Source organism: Haematobia irritans, chromosome 1 (assembly GCF_050003625.1).
Source record: "Haematobia irritans isolate KBUSLIRL chromosome 1, ASM5000362v1, whole genome shotgun sequence".
NCBI classification, from domain to species: domain Eukaryota; kingdom Metazoa; phylum Arthropoda; class Insecta; order Diptera; family Muscidae; genus Haematobia; species Haematobia irritans.
Window position 1 is genome coordinate 38,464,326 of NC_134397.1, and position 18,488 is coordinate 38,482,813.

Genomic DNA, 18,488 nt, shown 5'->3' on the forward strand with positions numbered 1-18,488 from the left:
CCTTAATTAGTTCAAAGTGTATGAGCAAAAATATATTAATATAAAGGGTGGCTGATATGTAAAGCAATAAAGTAAAGAGCAAAATTTTTTTTTAATGTCGTAAATAACATTTTAGCATTTAGAGTCAACGAAATATAAAAAAAGAAGGAAAAAATCGACATATCTGGGATGTTTTCTAAATTAAAACCACTTGCATCCTTAAGATCTTACTTCTGATACCAAACAATGTAGAACTGGTATTGCATAGTGGGCTCGCTTGCTATATATGTTTAATTCTGACAAAGTCATTATAGTTAAAAAACAACAAATAGGCGCATTTGAATTTTATTTCAAATTGTGCCAACTAATTTTTTAAACAAAGCCCAGAAACTAAAATTTTTCTAATGCTTTCGAAAATGAAAAACACTTTCATTTAGTGTTGCCAGTATTGGGGAATTTTCCCCAAATTGTGGATATTTTTTCGTGGATGGGGACGAAAATTTTGAGTTGGGGACTTAAGGATTTGGTGGGGGAATTTTAATAAATTTGGGGAGTTTTTTCCGGGGATTTTTTCGTAATCTGTTCAGTACAATAATTGAGTTGTGTAATAATAATTTTCGTGAAATTCTGTTTATTTCTACATTATTAAAAAAAGATACGAAAGGCGCAAATGAAACATTTGGACTGAAAACGGACACAGGATTTTATTTTAGGGACGCTAGTTTATAGTTTTACTCAGCTAGGTTAAAGCAGTTTGCTACAATTGTAAAATAATTTCATTAGAACTCGGGCCTAAATAATGCCCTCTCATCAGTGTTCATCACATATTTGGACAATATATCCCATATTTATCCACCAGCCAATTTTATTACTTGAGTATTTCGAAATAAATTTTCGTCCATAAATGTATGATGACCGAACTCCCATTTGCATTCTTTGAACATTTGGAAGACAATCACCGGTCTCTTGGTGTTGTGTTTCGAAAGTTTAATCTTTTTTTATCATTTTTTTTTAATTTTTAAATTATTACCGATATTCTACCGCAGAACCTAGTTCTTATTTTTTTTTTTCATAACAACTTGTCAAAAATTTATTGGGGATTTTTGTGAGGAATTTTGATTTAAACTGGGGAATTTTGGGGACGAAAGCGTGCTAGTTTGGGAAGAAGGGCCAGAAAAATACTGACAAGAGACAGAAAAATATTGGCAAGAGCCAGAAAAATACTGGCAACACTGTCAAAGCGTTTCATTTGCCGAAACGTGTTGCGCAGGTTGTAAGCATGGTATTGATTTCCATTTTATCTTCCCAAATTGTAATTAACCCATTAGGTGGGTTGGCAAAAACGACCTTGTTTGTGTCTCGCTTTGGCTACCTTTGACATGCATTATGGCCGACAAGGCCATCACATGGTGCACGAGGAACTTCCTTTATAAGAAAACAATGAATAAATATATTCCGATATTTTTTAGTTGTCTGTTCAAAAGCAAAAAATTTCCGAAATAAAATCAAATTTTAGAATCAGTTTAGATTTGTTCGAGTTGGCTACCGTTGCTATGAAATATGGCCTTCCAACGGCCGACACAGCCATCTGCGGTATTTTGGCCTATTCACGGCGCAGTACTGTCTTGAGATGATGGCCACTTTGATAAGTTTTTAGTGGCAAACTTACTCCCAAAAATTCCCCAGGTGCAAAAGTCCAACGGAATGGCCTTCCAACGCTACCCGAAAATGGCTCTGTCGCATTGTGGCCCATTCCCAACGTAGCGCCCTCTTGAGATAATCCACACTTTTTTGGTGCCAACTTCACTTTTCATAATGCCTCAGGTGCAAAAGTCCTATAAATTAAGATCCAGATATTTTGATGGCCAATGTGCAGTAGAAATGAAACAAGGAAACTCCTTTATAAGAATTTATTGGTTGACGCATGCTGAGTGCAACGGTACTGTGTCCCATTGTCCATGGTCTGCGGTCCATTGTCCATGGTCTGCGGTCGAAATGCTAGGGCCAGAGCTTCAATACATGTATGAACAAACGGAACAGCCTTCAGACGGCCACCGAAGTCATCACACTCTACAAGAAATTGGTTTTGCGGTATTTTGGCCTATAATCGGTGAAGCGCCGTCTAGAGATGATCGCACCTCCGGTATTTTTTAGTGTAACATAAACTTTACTCTCCGCCGCAAAAGTCTAAAATATTGAGATCTGGAGATTTTAGTGGGCATTGTACGGTAGAAATGAAAAGAAGAATCTACTTTTTAAGAAATTCTTAGTTGACGCATGTGGAGTCCTGTTGAAATGTCCATGATCTGTGGCTGAAATGTTAGTCTGTTCAAAATATCTTTAGAAATAAAATTTTGACAAAATTTTCTATAGAAATAAAATTTTGAAAAAAATTTATATAGTAAATAAAATATTGCAAAAATTTCTATAGAAATAAAATGTTGACTAAGAAATAAAATTTTAACAAAATTGTCTATAGAAATAATATTTTGACAAAATTTTCTATAGAAATAAAATTTTGACAAAATTTTCTATAGAAATAAATTTTTGAAAAAATTATCAATAGAAATAAAATCTTCTATAGAAATAAAATTTTCATTAATTTTCTATAGAAATAAAATTTTCCAAAATTTTCTATAGAAATAAAATTTTCCAAAATTTTCTATAGAAATAAAAATTTGACAAAATTTTCTATAGAAATAAAAATTTGACAAAATTTTCTATAGAAATAAAATTTAACAAAATTGTCTATAGAAATAAAATTTTGGCAAAATTTTCTATAGAAGTAAAATTTTGATAAAATTTTTTAAAGAAATAAAGTTTTGACTAAATTTTTTAAAGAAAAAAAATTTTTTGAAAAAATTATCAATAGGAATAAAATTTTGAAAAAATTTTATATACTAAATAAAATTTTGACAAAATTTTCTATAGAAATAAAAATTTGACAAAATTTTCTATAGAAATAAAATTTAACTAAATTGTCTATAGAAATAAAATTTTAACAAAATTTTATTTCTATAGATATAAAATTTTGACAAAATATTCTATAGGAATAAAGTTTTGACTGAATTTTTTATAGAAATTAAATTTTGAAAAAAAATTCTATAGAAATAAATCTTTGAAAAAACTATCAATAGAAATAAAATTTTGAAAAAAATATATATTAATAAAATTGTGACAAAATTTTCTATAGAAATAAAATTTTAACAAAATTTTCTATAGAAATAAATTTTGAAAAAATTATCAATAGAAATAAGATTTTGAAAAAAAATATATACTAAATAAAATTTTGCAAATTTTTCTATAGAAATAAAATCTTGACAAAATTTTCTATAGAAATAAAATTTGGACAAAATTTTCTATAGAAAAAAAAATTTTACAAAATTTTCTATAGAAATAAAATTTTGACAAAATTTTCTATAGAAATAATCTTTTGACAAAAATTTTTATAGAAATAAAAAATAAAAAGATTTTTTATAGAAATAAAATTTTGACAAAATTTTCTACAGAAATAAAATTTTGACTAAACTTTTTATAGAAATAAAATTTAGACTAAAGTTTTATAGAAATAAAATTTTGATAAAATGTTTTACAAGAATACAGTTTTAACATAATTGTCTATAGAAATAAAACTTTGACAAAATTTTCTATAGAAATAAATCTTTGAAAAATATCAATAGAAATAAAATTTTGAAAAAATTTTATATATTAATAAATTTTTGACAAAATTTTCGATAGAAATAAAATGTTAACAAAATTGTCTATAGAAGTAAAATTTTGACAGAATTTTCTATAGAAATAATTTTTTTAAACATTTTTCTTTAGCAATAAAATTTTGACAAAATATACTATAGAAGAAATAAAAGAAAGAAATAAAATTTTGAAAACATTTTTTATAGAAATAAAATATTGACAAAAATTTCCTATAGAAAGTAAATTTTTGGCAAAAAATTTTACAGAAATAAAATTTTGACAAAATTTTCTATAGAAATAAATTTTTTAAAAAAATTTGACATGTGTATATGTTTATATGATCTTAAAATAAAAATAAACAAATAAAATCGATTGTTCGAAATATTTCAAATAAATTTTTTTTGGTGGTGGGCATTAAAATGGATCGATCTGCTAGTCTAACATTCTAGGAAACACAAAATGATCTCCGTAATTGGAAGTTGCTTTTCATTGACAGTCATACCGTACATTGATCGAATGAATAATGCAATGGAAACTATTTTACGTATAAACTTGTTTAGAAGCGTTTTAAAAAATTTAGTTTATCCGGAGTGGGAGTCGAGCCAAATATTTACGACTCCGACTCCAGCAAAATCTTGAGACTGCTACTCCGACTCCACAGCCCTGTTAAAGACACTATCTATGGAACCGGTCAAGGTTTTTCAGTGTAGGTGGAAAATTTCCAAATTTAAGAAATTAATCCTTTTCCTATAGAGATTTATATCTGATGGGAAAATCACTATTGAGCACTGTTTCGAATTAATCGAAAGTGTTACGGAATTTTGCCTTATTTCACGTCCATCTGATAGTAGTTAATCAAATGACTTTATTTAGATTAACATCCTTGATTTGGAGGTCTTGAAATTAACAAAATTTATAGCCTTTCCATATACCTCTATTTATTCTAACTTCCTTCCCAAGTCCATAAATCACTAAGATCCATTTATTAGCTTAAAAGCTTCCTGGAATTAGCTCATTCTATATATCCCTCACCATGACTCCGGGGCATGAGTTTTGTTGACAGCCTGATATCATAGTCCATTGTCTGCCTGCAATAATGTTACTGTTTTCAACTTTCTCCATTGCCAAATCAAAAAAAAAAAACGGAAAAAGGTATACTCGTCATGATTAATTAACCATACAAAACGGAAATGTCTTAACATCCAATGGCCTTTGTGTCATGTGCAAATGTTTGCAAATGTCCAGTAAGTATCCCAAAGGAGTAAATGTCCCATAGCAACATGTCTGCATATAAATGAAGGTTACATGAAGGTAATTTAAGCCAGGGGTATTTATTTTTGTATTTTTTTATTATTTGAGGAAATATTTTCAAATATTTTCGAATGACTTTGGATATTAGCATAAGCAATGAGTTAAAAAAGAGACATTAACTTTTTTAAGACCTTACATAAATGTTGAGCTATGTTTACTTTAACTCTACGCATTGATGAAAAAGTAGCATATTACTGGAGTTGCTACGTATTCTATTAACGAGCGCAATATTTTCGATGCCTCAATATTTTTTTGTCTTTAAATAAAATGTGAATTTGCCAAAACAAAAAAATAAAAAAGAGATTTATTTTTCTACATTTATCATAAAATTCTAGTCAAAATATTTGACTAGTCAAAATATTTGTTATCTATAAAAACAAACACAATCTTTTACACCGATGACACCAGCATGGACATTTTATGTTTTGTTTCATTTCTCGGTAATTAAGGAAACTTCCAAAAATGTTGGATTTCCAACTTGTGATCCGAACGTAGTGCAGTGCATATTTTGATCATTTCCAATATGTTTACATGAGCTCGTCAATTGACGAAAGTACTCCGTTTTCGTACCCTTTACACTGCTTTAGAAGTTGAGCCTAAACAAATAAATACGACCGAAAGTTCGATCAGGCCGAATCGTATGTACCACCGTCCACGGATTGTTCTACTAAAAGTTCTACTAAAAGCTCTCATCCACAATATAATTGCTGGGGGTTTGGTAACACTTGTTAGTCCATGTTGGGTCTATGTTATATAAAACATGTAAGGAATGTCGGGCGGGCCCGACTATATTATTCCCTGCTCAATTGGACTAAGCTCTCGGTGAATTTCGGACGTAAAATGTGGGTGCTCTAGTCATATAACACATATAATGACAAAATTTCGTATAGAAATAAAATTTTGACAAAATTTTTTACAAAAATAAAATTTTGACAAAATTTTCGATGGTAATAAAATCTTGACAAATTTTTATATAGGAATAAAATTTGAGAAAATTTTCTATAGAAATAACATTTTGAAAAAAAATTCTATAGAAACAAAATTTTGACAAAATTTTCTATAGACATTTTTTCTAGGAATACATTTTTTGGAAAAAATTTTTAAATTTTTATTGAAATAAAATTTTGATAAAATTTTGATAAAATTTACTATAGAAATAAAATTTTTACCACATTTTTTCTAGGAATAAAATTTGGATACAATTTTCTACAGAAATAAAATTTTGACAAAATTTTTTTTATAGAAATAATATTTTGACAAAATTTTCAACAGTAGTAAAATGTTGACAAATTTTTCTATAGAAATAAAATTTTGACAAATTTTCCTATAGAAATAACATTATGAAAAAATTTTTACAGAAATAAAATGTTGACAACATTTTCTATGGAAATAAAATTCTGAAAATATTTTCTATAGAAACGAAATTTTGATAACATTTTTTTTTAGGAATACATTTTTTAAAAAATCTATATATATGTATATAAAATTCAAAGATTGTTTATTTGTTTGTTTGTTTATTTGTATGTTCCGGGTAAGCTCGGAAAGGGTTGAACCGATTTATTTGGAATTTTCAGAGAATGTAGAGGGTACTCTTGTGGTGAAAATAGGGTATCTCATATTTTGAGATCTGGTCGAAGAAGGGGACCTCCCCATTGCGCTACTTTTTGAAAATTGGACCAAAGTTATCCAATTTTCTTGAAATTTTCAGGGAAGATTAGCGGTGGCCTCTATGCAATGATCCGCTACTTTATTTTTTGCTATCTGGTCAAGACTTGTTTTATAAGTGCAGCGAAAAAACTAAACTTCTCCGATTTACTTGAAATTTACAGAGGACGTGGGGTAGGTTATGGAATTAATATGGGGTACATTATATTCTGATATGTGAACGTGGAGGGGAGCCTGCCCTTGCCCGACTTTTGCAGCAATGACTTAAGTTCTCCGATTAACTTGAGCTCGAAAACGGACAAAGTTGAAATTTTCAGAGAACGTAGAGTGTGAACATGCCATAAAAAATATCTGGTTGGGGAGTGGGACCTCTCCCTTGCCCGAATTTTTGAAAATTGAACTTAAGTTCTTCGATTTGCTTGAAATTTTCAGGGCTGAGGTTGGCATCTAGACAAAAATCCGCTACATTAGTTTGCGATATTTGGTCGGACAAGGAGACCTTTTGCCGAATTTTTTAAAGTACAGTAAAAATAATTTAATTTCGTTTCATTTTAAACAATAATAATGATAGAAAAACAAACTAACAATAAAAAATTTACTTGAAATGTACATTGAACTTGGGAGAAAGGGAGTAAATGATATGGAGTACGTGATTTTTCGATATCTGGTGGAGGATGTACACCTCCTCTTTGTCCTATTTTCTTGGAAAATTTAAAGTTTTCTGATTTTCTTGAAATGTGCTGGGAAGGTAGAGGATGGTCCTTTATGGGAACTAAATACTAAATGTTTTGAAATTTGCCCGGGATGGGGCGCTCCTCCATTTATTCCATAGATTTTCCGGTATATATTCGGAAAGGTATCGTCCCTGTAACCTACATTAAAAAAAAATTTTATGATTATATTTTTAGAACTTTTAAATATTTACTTTCTCTCATTTAATTGACAGGAAACATAGAGTGTTTTTATCTTCCTTCATGGATTACACACAGGAGGAAGAAAAAATGTGTACTTCATTTGTTGTGCCATTAAAGGGGCTTCATAGGTCCTACTCTATAAAAGAGTTCTCCGGTTTATTTTTTTGGTTGATACCTTGATGAAATTTTAATTATTGATTTGATTATATTATTATTCGCAGAAATTTAAATACACTATACGTGAAACACTTCCATGAGTGAAATCTCTCTTAACAATAAGCGTCAATTCTGCTGAGCGACTAAAAATGCAATGGGTAACACCAATTCAAGAAAAATAAACCACAGATGAAAGAAAAATGTTGTGTGCACCGGGAACCATCTATCGTACGTGGACTTTATCTTATTCCTTAACCTAAAAAAATCCGTCATCATTGCATTCATGAGAATTTTGCAAATAACTACAAATCCTTTGGATTTTTATTATCTTATCCTTCGAAATATTCTGTGAAGGATATGGTTCTTCCCTAAAAATTAGATATTTTTTACCATATAGTCTCTCAGTTCTAAAAAATCAGGAAAGCGCAGCAAAGCGGGCCGGGTTCGGCTAGTTTTCTATAAAATAGAATTTTGACAATAATTTTTACTGAAAAAAAAATGTTGATAAGATTTCCTATAGAAATAAAATTCTGACAAAATATTATATGTAAACAAAATTTTGACAAAATTTCCTATAGAAATAAAATTTTTACAACATTTTTTCTAGGAATAAAACATAGACAAAATTTCCTATAGAAATAAAATTTTAACAAAATTTTCGATAGAAATAAAATTCTGACAAATTTTCCTATAGAAATAAAATTTTGAAAAAATTTCTATAGAAATAAAATTTTAGGAAATTTTCTACAGAAATAAAATTCTGACAAATTTTCCTATAGATATAATATTTTGACAAAATTTTCCAGAGAAATAAAAGTTTGACAAATTTTCCAATAGAAATAAAATTTTGACAAAATTTTCTATAGAAATAAAATCTTAGAAAATTTTCTATAAAGGTAACATTTAAAAAAAATGTCTTTCCTAGAAAAATAAAATTTTTACAACATTTTTTCTCGGAATAAAATTTTGAAAAATTTTCCTATAGAAATAAAATTTTAACAAAATTTACTACAGAAATACAATTTTGACAAAATTGTTTACAGAAATACAGTTTTGTCAAATTTTTTTATAGAAATAATATTTCGACAAAATTTTCTATAGAAATAATATTTTGACAAAATTTTCTATAGAAATAAAATTTTGACAAATTTTCCTATAGAAATAAAATTTTGACAAAATTTTCTATAAAAGTACATTTGAAAAATTTTTCTACAGAAATACAATTTTGACAAAATTTTCTATAGAAATAAATTATTTGACAACATTTTCTATAGAAATAAATTTTTGACAAAATTTCCTATAGAAATTAAATTCTGACAAAATTTTCTATAGAAATAACATTTTGACAAAATGTTCTTTAGAAATTAAATTTTGAGAGATTATTCTTAAAAAAAAAAATTAATAAATTTTCTACAGAAATAAATTTTTGACAAAATTTTCTATAGAAATAGCATTTTGACAAAATTTTCTACAGAAATAAAATCGTTACCACATTTTTTCTAGGAATAATATTCTATGAAAACAAAATATTCAATGAAAACAAAATTTTGACAAAATCTCCTATTGAAATAAAATTTTTACAACATTTTTTTCTAGGAATAAAATTTTGACAAAATTTTTTTATAGAAATATAATTCTGACAAATTTTCCTTTAGAAATAAAATTTTAGCAAAATTTTCTACAGAAATAAAATTTTGACAAAATTTTCTATAGAAATAATAGTTTTACAAAATTTTCTACGGAAATAATATTTTTACGAAATTTCTATAGAAATAAATTATTTTATAACATTTTCTATAGAAATAATTTTGTGACAAAATATAGAAATAAAATTCTGACAAAATTATAGAATTTAAAATTTTGACAAAATTTTCTACAGAAATAAAATTGTTACCACATTTTTTCTAGGAATAATATTCTGTGAAAACAAAATATTCAATGAAAACAAAATTTTGACAAAATTTCCCATAGAAATAAAATTTTTACAACATTTTTTTGTCTAGGAATAAAATTTTGACAATTTTTTTTTATAGATATTAAATTCTGACAAATTTTCCTACAGAAATACAATTTTGACAAAATTTTCTATAGAAATAAATTTTTTGACAACATTTTCTATAGAAATAAATTTTTGACAAAATTTCCTATAGAAATAAAATTTTGACAAAATTTTCTATAGAAATAAATTTTTGAAAAAATTTCCTATAGAAATAAAATTCTGACAAAATTTTCTATAAAAGTACAATTTTGAAAAACTTTTCTATAGGAATAAAATTTTAACAAAATTTTCTATAGAAATAAAATTTTGACAAAATTTTCTATAAAAGTTCAATTTTGAAAAAAATTTTTCTATAGAAATAAGATTTTGACAAAAATTTCTAAAGGAATAAAATTGTCAAACAATTTCCTACAGAAATAAAATTCTGACAAAATTTTCTATAGAAAAATTTCTGAGTCGCTACATCGACTCAGAATTTCATCCAGAATATGACCAATATTTTTATGTGTTACTAATTTTTTATAGAAATAAAATTTTGACAAAATTTTCTATAGAAATTAAATTCTGACAAAATTTTCTATAGAAATTAAATTCTGACAAAATTTTCCTATAGAAATAAAATGTTGACAAAATTTTCTATAGAAATAAAATTTTAACAAAGTTTTCTATAAAAGTACAAATTTGAAAAAATTTTCTATAGAAATAAAATTTTTACAAAATTTTTACAAAATTTTCTACAGAAATACAATTTTGACAAAATTTTCTATAGAAATAATATTTTGACTAAATTTTCTATAGCAATAAATTATTTGACACCATTTTCTATAGAAATAAAATGTTGACAAATTTTTCTTTACAAATAAAATTTTGACAAAATTTTTTATAGGAATATATATAAGTTCGACAAAAATTTCTATAGGAATAAAATTATGGTAGATTATTTATTATATTATTTATGACACGAGTGGCAACCCTGCCCAGAATCCTGGGGACTGTTACCAAAGATACCATGTATATATCCCGTCTCCTTCTGGGTGTTGCAAAGATAAAAACTAACTCATAATACCTTATTCCACAGTGAAGTGCCGGTTTTATACTAATAAGCTTACTCATATAAGCCTCTTTAGCTTTTGATCTTTATATAAATAATTTTGAACCGATATGAACTAATTTTCTCATGATAATTAAAGGGCCATCTTACAAGCAGATTGGATTAAATTAATTCCTCCATCAGCCTTTAGAAGTCAAATCTTTCGGTGTTTGGGTTTATACGGGGGTTATGTATAGTTATGGACCTATTTGGGCCAATTTTACTTAAGGGAACATAGTAATATCACTTTTCAACCGGATCGAATGAACTTTGCTCTTGGGTTATAGGGGGGCCTATACCTAAAAGTAGTCCGATATTACCCATTTAGAATAACATCCGTACTACATTAATAACAACTACTTGTGGCAAGTTCGAAGAGGAATGCTTGTTTCGTTCGGAAGTGATTTCAACAGATGGACGGACGGACACCGCTACATCGACTCAGAATTTCACCCAGAACTTATATACTTTACGGGGTCTGAGACCAATATTTGTATGTGTTACAAATTAAATGACAAAATTTTTGAACCCCCCAATGCTATGGTTGTGGGTGTAAAAAGAGAATTGGACGAATAAACTCGATTGCATATTAGAGTACCTGTATTAACAGGATCAGAATTATTAGATTTCATTATAATAATTTTCGATCGGATCAATATTTATTTTATAGTTATATAAAAACTGCAAAGGTTTTTATCGATCCAAAGTTATTAGATTTGCTTTAAATTTTGAATACAGTGTTTTCCAGGTCCATACTTATTGATATGTTTTAAAATTGGATTCTATTCTTTATTTACTGGATGTTAGTAAATCTCACATTTTAACGGATCTAAAATTTTATTTGCCGATTTGCCTGAAATTTCTTATATCATAGGAAGACAAATTTATTTGTGGGAAGATCCATATTCGCATGAACTTTAAATCTGAAATAAAAATCGTTCTTATCTCATCAACAACGTCTTCAACAGTTATTATCTCTCGAGATTTTCCTCATCAAATTTTGAAAGTTTCCAGTAACAACTTATGGAAATGGAAAACATTTTTACTATTATTTTACAGAATATCATGTACCCTCTCCCATTAATGGATAGATGTAAACGGGTTGAACAAACTACCACTTAAACATTATTATGCCATCTTGGTCATGTAGTCACTAAAGATTGATGGTTGCCAGGACAATGTGGTATCCTTTTGTTTTGAATTTTCCTTTTTTTTTGGAAATTCGGCTTATTAGTCCTCCCATTTTTTCTTTTATTAGCTCAGAGGCAATTTCAATGTCATAGTATTGGCGTGATGTTATCATCTAATAAATTTATAAAAAAAAAATTCTTGTCTTTAGATATCTTTTTGTCTTGTTTTTTTTTTCTTCGTTCTTTTGGATATTTTTCACCCAAAAGATAAGAAAAAGAAGTGTCTATTGTTAAGATGCCGTTTGTTAATTTTCTTCTTGGGTGAATGAGTCCAGGAGGCCAGGAAACCTTTTTCACTACCACCAGCAACGTCTGTGGATGAAAGTCTCTTTGTATGATGTAAAACAAAAAAAGAAAAAAGTGAAGTTAATTAATTTCTTTTTTGTTTATACTTATTCCTTCGCAGGACTTGTTTAAATTATAAAACGAAGGTTATACGAGTGTTATAATGAAATTTTGTGGGTACCCTCTCTTGGTCTTGAAGTTTACGCATAGACAATTTGAGTAAGACAAATTGATTAAGTCAAATAAAAGCGACCAAGGAGTCCTTGGCCATTGACAAGGACCAAAAATCTAAAAGAGTGAGAAAGAGCTGCCATTGTTTGCCTTGTTGTTACTTTATTTATTTCGTCATCATTTTATTTAATTCCTTTAGTAACAACTAATTATGGAAATTTGGATGAAACAAATAAAACTAATTTTAATTTTCACAAAACCAAAATATAAGGAATTCATATAATTAGTTTTGTATAGGAAACCAATTTTGGGAGAATTTTGAAGAAATACAAAAAGAGACTAAAATAAGGGTTTGATTTTAAAATTGAATTAAAATCGATAAACTTTACAGAGGAAAACCAATTTGGTGGGTTTTAAAAAAAGGTTTTTTTTTTGGTGATAGAAGATTAAAAAAAAATCCATAACCTCACATCTCATAAGAAATTATTGGAAATTGGAATTCGTGGAACATAATAATGTATTGCTTAAGCGCTTCCCGGAATCTCCTAGCCATTTGTACCACTTCCGATATTCTTTTGGATGAATGGAGTTTTTGGACACTTAACCCTTTCACTACCGAAATAAATCTAATGTTAAAAACTTTAATTGTTCTTCTGTTTTTACTTGTACTAACAGCATGTAGAACAAAAATGAGCTATATGAGCTTGTTCTGAAAACTTGATTCATGAATTGTGAGCAAACGACCTTACAAAAATAAGTGCTATTTGGCCTATAATATCTTTCAAAGTGTGAGAAGAAATACAAAAAAGAACCCGTAAAAGTATCAGCTATAGTTTTTGTATAAATGTCCATTTACTAGAAACATACAGTAGAAAAATTGTCTCAAATTTTCGTATTTTTCGTTTATTGTTAAAGAGGTTTATAAAACTTTATTTTAGACCTCACCAATATGGACAATATTTATAGCTTATTTAGATGGAAGTCTCTACTTTAAAATAACATCGTGAAATAAATCGAAACTAAGTGAGAAAATAGAATTTGGTGTCTTTTTCGAATGTCCTTCTAAGTGGACATCGGTAGTGAAAGGGTTAAGCGGGGATTTAAAGTTGTTCCGTTCACTTCATTGTGATACTACAGCGGTGAACTTCTCTCTTATCACTGAGTACTGCCCGATTCTATGTTTAGCTCAATGACAAGGAACCTCATTTTTCGAGTCCGAGCTTAGCACAGTGGTTCCAAATCGTTTTTTTTAAGAATTCTGCAACTTTTGAACGATAAAGTTTGAATGAAAAGGTTTTTTTTTGTGATAGTTGAGTTGATATAGCCTCCACCATAGGATCTTTGTCATTCCGTTTGTAACACATCGAAATATTGCTCTAAGATCCCATAATATTCTGGGTCGTGGTGAAATTCTGAGTCGGTGAAATTCTGAGTCGATCTAAGCATGTCCTTCCGTCCGTCTGTTGAAATCACGCAAACTTCCGACCGAAACCAGCTATCGACTTGAAATTTGGCACAAGTATGTTAGTTGTTATTGATGTAGGTCAGATGGTATTGCACATGGACCATATTGGGCCACTTTTACGTATAGCCTCTATATAAACCGACCCCCAGATTTGTCTGGCGAATCCCCTTGGAGGAGCAAATGTCATCCGACCCGGCTGAAATTTGGTACATGGTGTTAGAATATGGTCTTTAAAAACCATGCAAAAAGTGGTCCACATCGATACATAATTATATATAGCCCCAATATAAACCGATTCCCGGATTTGACTTCCGGGGCCTCGTGTAAGAGTAAAATTCATCCGATTCGGTTGAAATTTGGTATATGGTGTTAATATACGGCCTCAAATACCCGTGCAAAAATTGGTCGCAATAGGTCCATAATTATATATAGCCCCCGTATAAACCGATCCCCAGGTTTGGCTTCCGGGGCCTCGTGGAAGAGTAAAATTCATCTGATTTAGTTGAAATTTGGTACGTGGTGTTAGTATATTGTCTCTAATAACCATGCAGGAATTGGTCCACATCGGTATATAATTATATATAGCCTCCATATAAACCGATCCCCAGATTTGACCTCCGGAGCCTCTTGGAAGAGTAAAATTCATCTGATTTAGTTGAAATTTGGTATGTGGTGTTAGTATATTGTCTCTAGTAACCATGCAGATTGGTCCCTATCAGTCCATAATTTTATATAGCCCCCATATAAACCGATCCCGAGATTTGGTTTTGGAGCCTCTGAATAGATTTGGTTTTGGAGCCCATACACTCAAAAAAAAAGTGAACTCTCTATTTCACTAAAGCCAATTAAACTTTATTTTAGTTCACGGAAATATTATGTTTAGAGAAAGTTTTCTTTACTTTAATAATTTTTTGTGTACGTTAGTCAAATTAACTAAACCCGAGGAAAAAAATATACTCCAATGAAGCATAAAGATGAACTAAATTCGTGTCTTCCACAAAATAGTTCAGAATTTCTTTAAATTTTTAAATTTTACCAAAAATGCGTCATCATGAACTTCGTATGTCACTAAAGACATTCTTGCAATTTTGAACTCCAAGTTTTTCCTTCAATCTACAAAATGTTCTTTAACAAGTGAAAAAACTTAGTTATGTCTAATAAATATGTACTTATTTTTATGACATCGGCGTGATGCCAACGTTTGTAATACTTTTTAGTTAAAATTTTCTACAAATATTCAAAATTTTCTAAAATTAACCGAAAGTTTTCTTCCTGGTGGGTTCACTGTTTTTTGAGTGTATAAACCGATCCCCAGATTTGATTTCCGGAGCCTCGTGTAAGAGCAAAATTCATACGATTCGGTTGAAATTTGGTGTTAATAGACGGCCTCAAACACCCGTGCAAAAATTGGTCGAAACCGGTCCATGGTATGGCCGTAAAAACCCATGTCTATCTAATTCCATATCGGTCTATAGTTGTATGCAGCCCTCAGATAAATCGATCCCCAATCACACAAAAATTGATCCATGTCAAGTTCATAATTGTATATAGCACCCATATAAGCGACCCCCATATTTCAATTCTGGCTCTCTAAGTACCGTGCAAAAGTCCATATCGTTTCGTAATTATTTGTAGACTTACCTATACACACCTTTATTGTCTAATATTTACCACGTATGGACTAACTTACAATTTAGAAGGCGATGTTAAGAAGTCTTAAGATACCTTACCATCGGTAAGTATTACCACAACCCCCCAAATAATTCGATTGTGGATGACAGTCTTTCGTAGAAGTTTCTACGCAATCCATGGTGGAGGGTATATAAGATTCGGCCTGGCCAAACTTACGGCCGTATATACTTGTTTTCCTCTAAGTTTGCAAGTTTGTGGATTCCTAGTGGGTCCACGGGCTGACTTGTAGGCATTGAAAGCTCGTCATCTCGGTGGTATGTTATTTTGTTATAGCTGGGAGCCACCGTGGTGCAATGGTTACCATGACCGCCTTGCATACACAAGGTCGTGGGTTCGATTCCTGCTACGACCGAACACCAAAAAGTTTTTCAGCGGTGGATTATCCCACCTCAGTAATGCTGGTGACATTTCTGAGGGTTTCAAAGCTTCTCTAAGTGGTTCCACTCGAATGTGGAACGCCGTTCGGACTCGGCTATAAAAAGGAGGTCCCTTGTCATTGAGCTTAACATGGAATCGGACAGCACTCAGTGATAAGAGAGAAGTTCGCCACTGTGGTATCACAATGGACTGAATAGGCTAAGTGAGCCTGATACATCGGGCTGCCACATAACCTAACCTAACCTTTGTTATAGCTGTCAAATTCGTAATTATGCTGGTACAAAAAAGCCTACAAAAAATTTTTGGTGAGAATCCAAAACAATAAATTCTGGGTCCCATATCTCGCGAACTATAGATAGATTTCACACAAAGACAAAATTATTTTGATATCTTTATCCCTTCAAAAGTTGCAGATGTATTTCCAAAAAAAAAAAAAAAAAAACGATTTGAAACCACTGTGCGGCGTTCCACATTGTGGCTATAAATTGGGGACCCCCTTTTGTCATTGACCTAAACATAGATATGGGTATTGTGGTATCGCAATGGTCGGAATAGTCTATGTAAGAACTTCCATGGACATTTTTTTTGAGAAGGTTTTCATTGGCAGAGCTTAGAAAATTTTATATTTTTGTTTCAAAAATTTAAAATACGGAAAAATTGGTGTGATTAATAAAAGTGTACGAAATTAATTTTATACATAATATTATGTGGATAATTTAAAAATAAACTATTCCAAACTTGTACTTTGTTGAACAAAGGCAAAATCATTTTGGGAAGTTGAACCCGCGACCGAGGCAAAGAACACAGAAAAAAGTTACCCCGTTTTTTGGAAGAATGAACTATCTAGTGCGACTTGTTTGACTTCTATTATGGTAGTTAGTTAATTTATTATGGTAGTTAGTTAATTTAACTTCAGCATTTGTCAATATTTATTATCTTTTAAAGAAAATTCTTTATAACCAAAGGGAATTTCGTTCCACAGGAAAGTATTGTTTTCTTTCTGTGTATGGATAGACCAAAGAATACTATGGACATCCTAAAAATATTAATTTTTGGCGAAAAAAAGGCGTCTATTAGATCATTCCCCTTTTTGGCTCCGTTTGCCAACATAAATTAGACCTTTCCTTTCCAATTTGAAGCACTTAATTTTCTCAATTTACACTTTCGCGAAAAATGTAATGAACAAACAAAAGAAGGTCCGTTAACAAAAGGATCCCCAAATAGAAAGGAATCTTATGGCCAATGAAGGATTCATGGTTTTCCCTGTATGCTAAAATATTAAGCAGAGACTAACTAAGAATAATTTTCTTGAGTCCTACGAAAAAAAAGGAAAGTAGAACTAAGAACAGAACAATGACCCCAAGACTGAATGCAAAAAAGAGAAGAAAAAAAGCAAACAAAAAGTGGACAAGTAAACAAGAAAACTTTTTTCCAAAAAAAAAAATAAATATGAAAAGTGGAAAGAGAAAAATTAAATTTAAATAAGTCACTGAAATCTTTAAGAAATTATGATTATTCTGTAAAAAAAATAACGAAGATATGAAGGTTCTATATATCAATAGTCAGAGTATTAGAACATGGGTTGGTATACAAATGCACCCTTTAGATATAGTGGCCTCGTCCATATTCTATGCAGTGTAACCTCTCAAACGTGGACACTCTGAAAAGCGGACACCTCTTCAAAGTGGATAATTATCGTTAAACTTTTGCTATATTAACACATTATTAATTAACCTCTCTTAACTGGAAACCTCCCAAATGATAACAAAATTTAGGTTACAGCTGGTAGCCACTTTTGCTATGTTTTACTGTATATAGATTTTTATACCCTTCACCACTACTGTGGTACAGGGTATAATAAGTTTGTGCATTTGTATGTAACGCCAAGAAGGAAAAGTCTGAGACCCATCGTTTAGTATACCGATCGTCTTAGAATTAAATTCTGAGTCGATTTAGCGATGTCCGTCTGTCTGTCTGTCCGTCTGTCTGTCTGTTGATGTATTTTTGTGTGCAAAGTACAGCTCGCAGTTTTAGTCCTAAATTTTGGTATAGGGTCCTGTTTCGGCTCAAATACGATCCCTATTGATTTTGGAAAAAATCGGTTCAGATTTAGATATAGCTGCCATATATATTTTTCACCGATCTGGTCATACTTGGCGTGTATATCAACCGATCTTCCTCAAATTCCGTACATCCGAATATTTTATGAGTCTCGAAAAACTTGCAAAATATCAGCCAAATCGGTTCAGATTTAGATATAGCTCCCATATATAGCTTTCGCCCGATTTACACTCAAATGACCACAGAGGCCAATTTTTTGCTCCGATTTAGTTGAAATTTTGCACAGGGAGTATAATTAGCATTGTAGCTATGCGTGCCAAATTTGGTTGAAATCGATTCAGATTTAGATATAGCTCCCATATATAGCTTTCGCCCGATTTACACTCATTTGCCCACAGAGGCCAATTTTTTGCTCCGATTTAGTTGAAATTTTGCACAG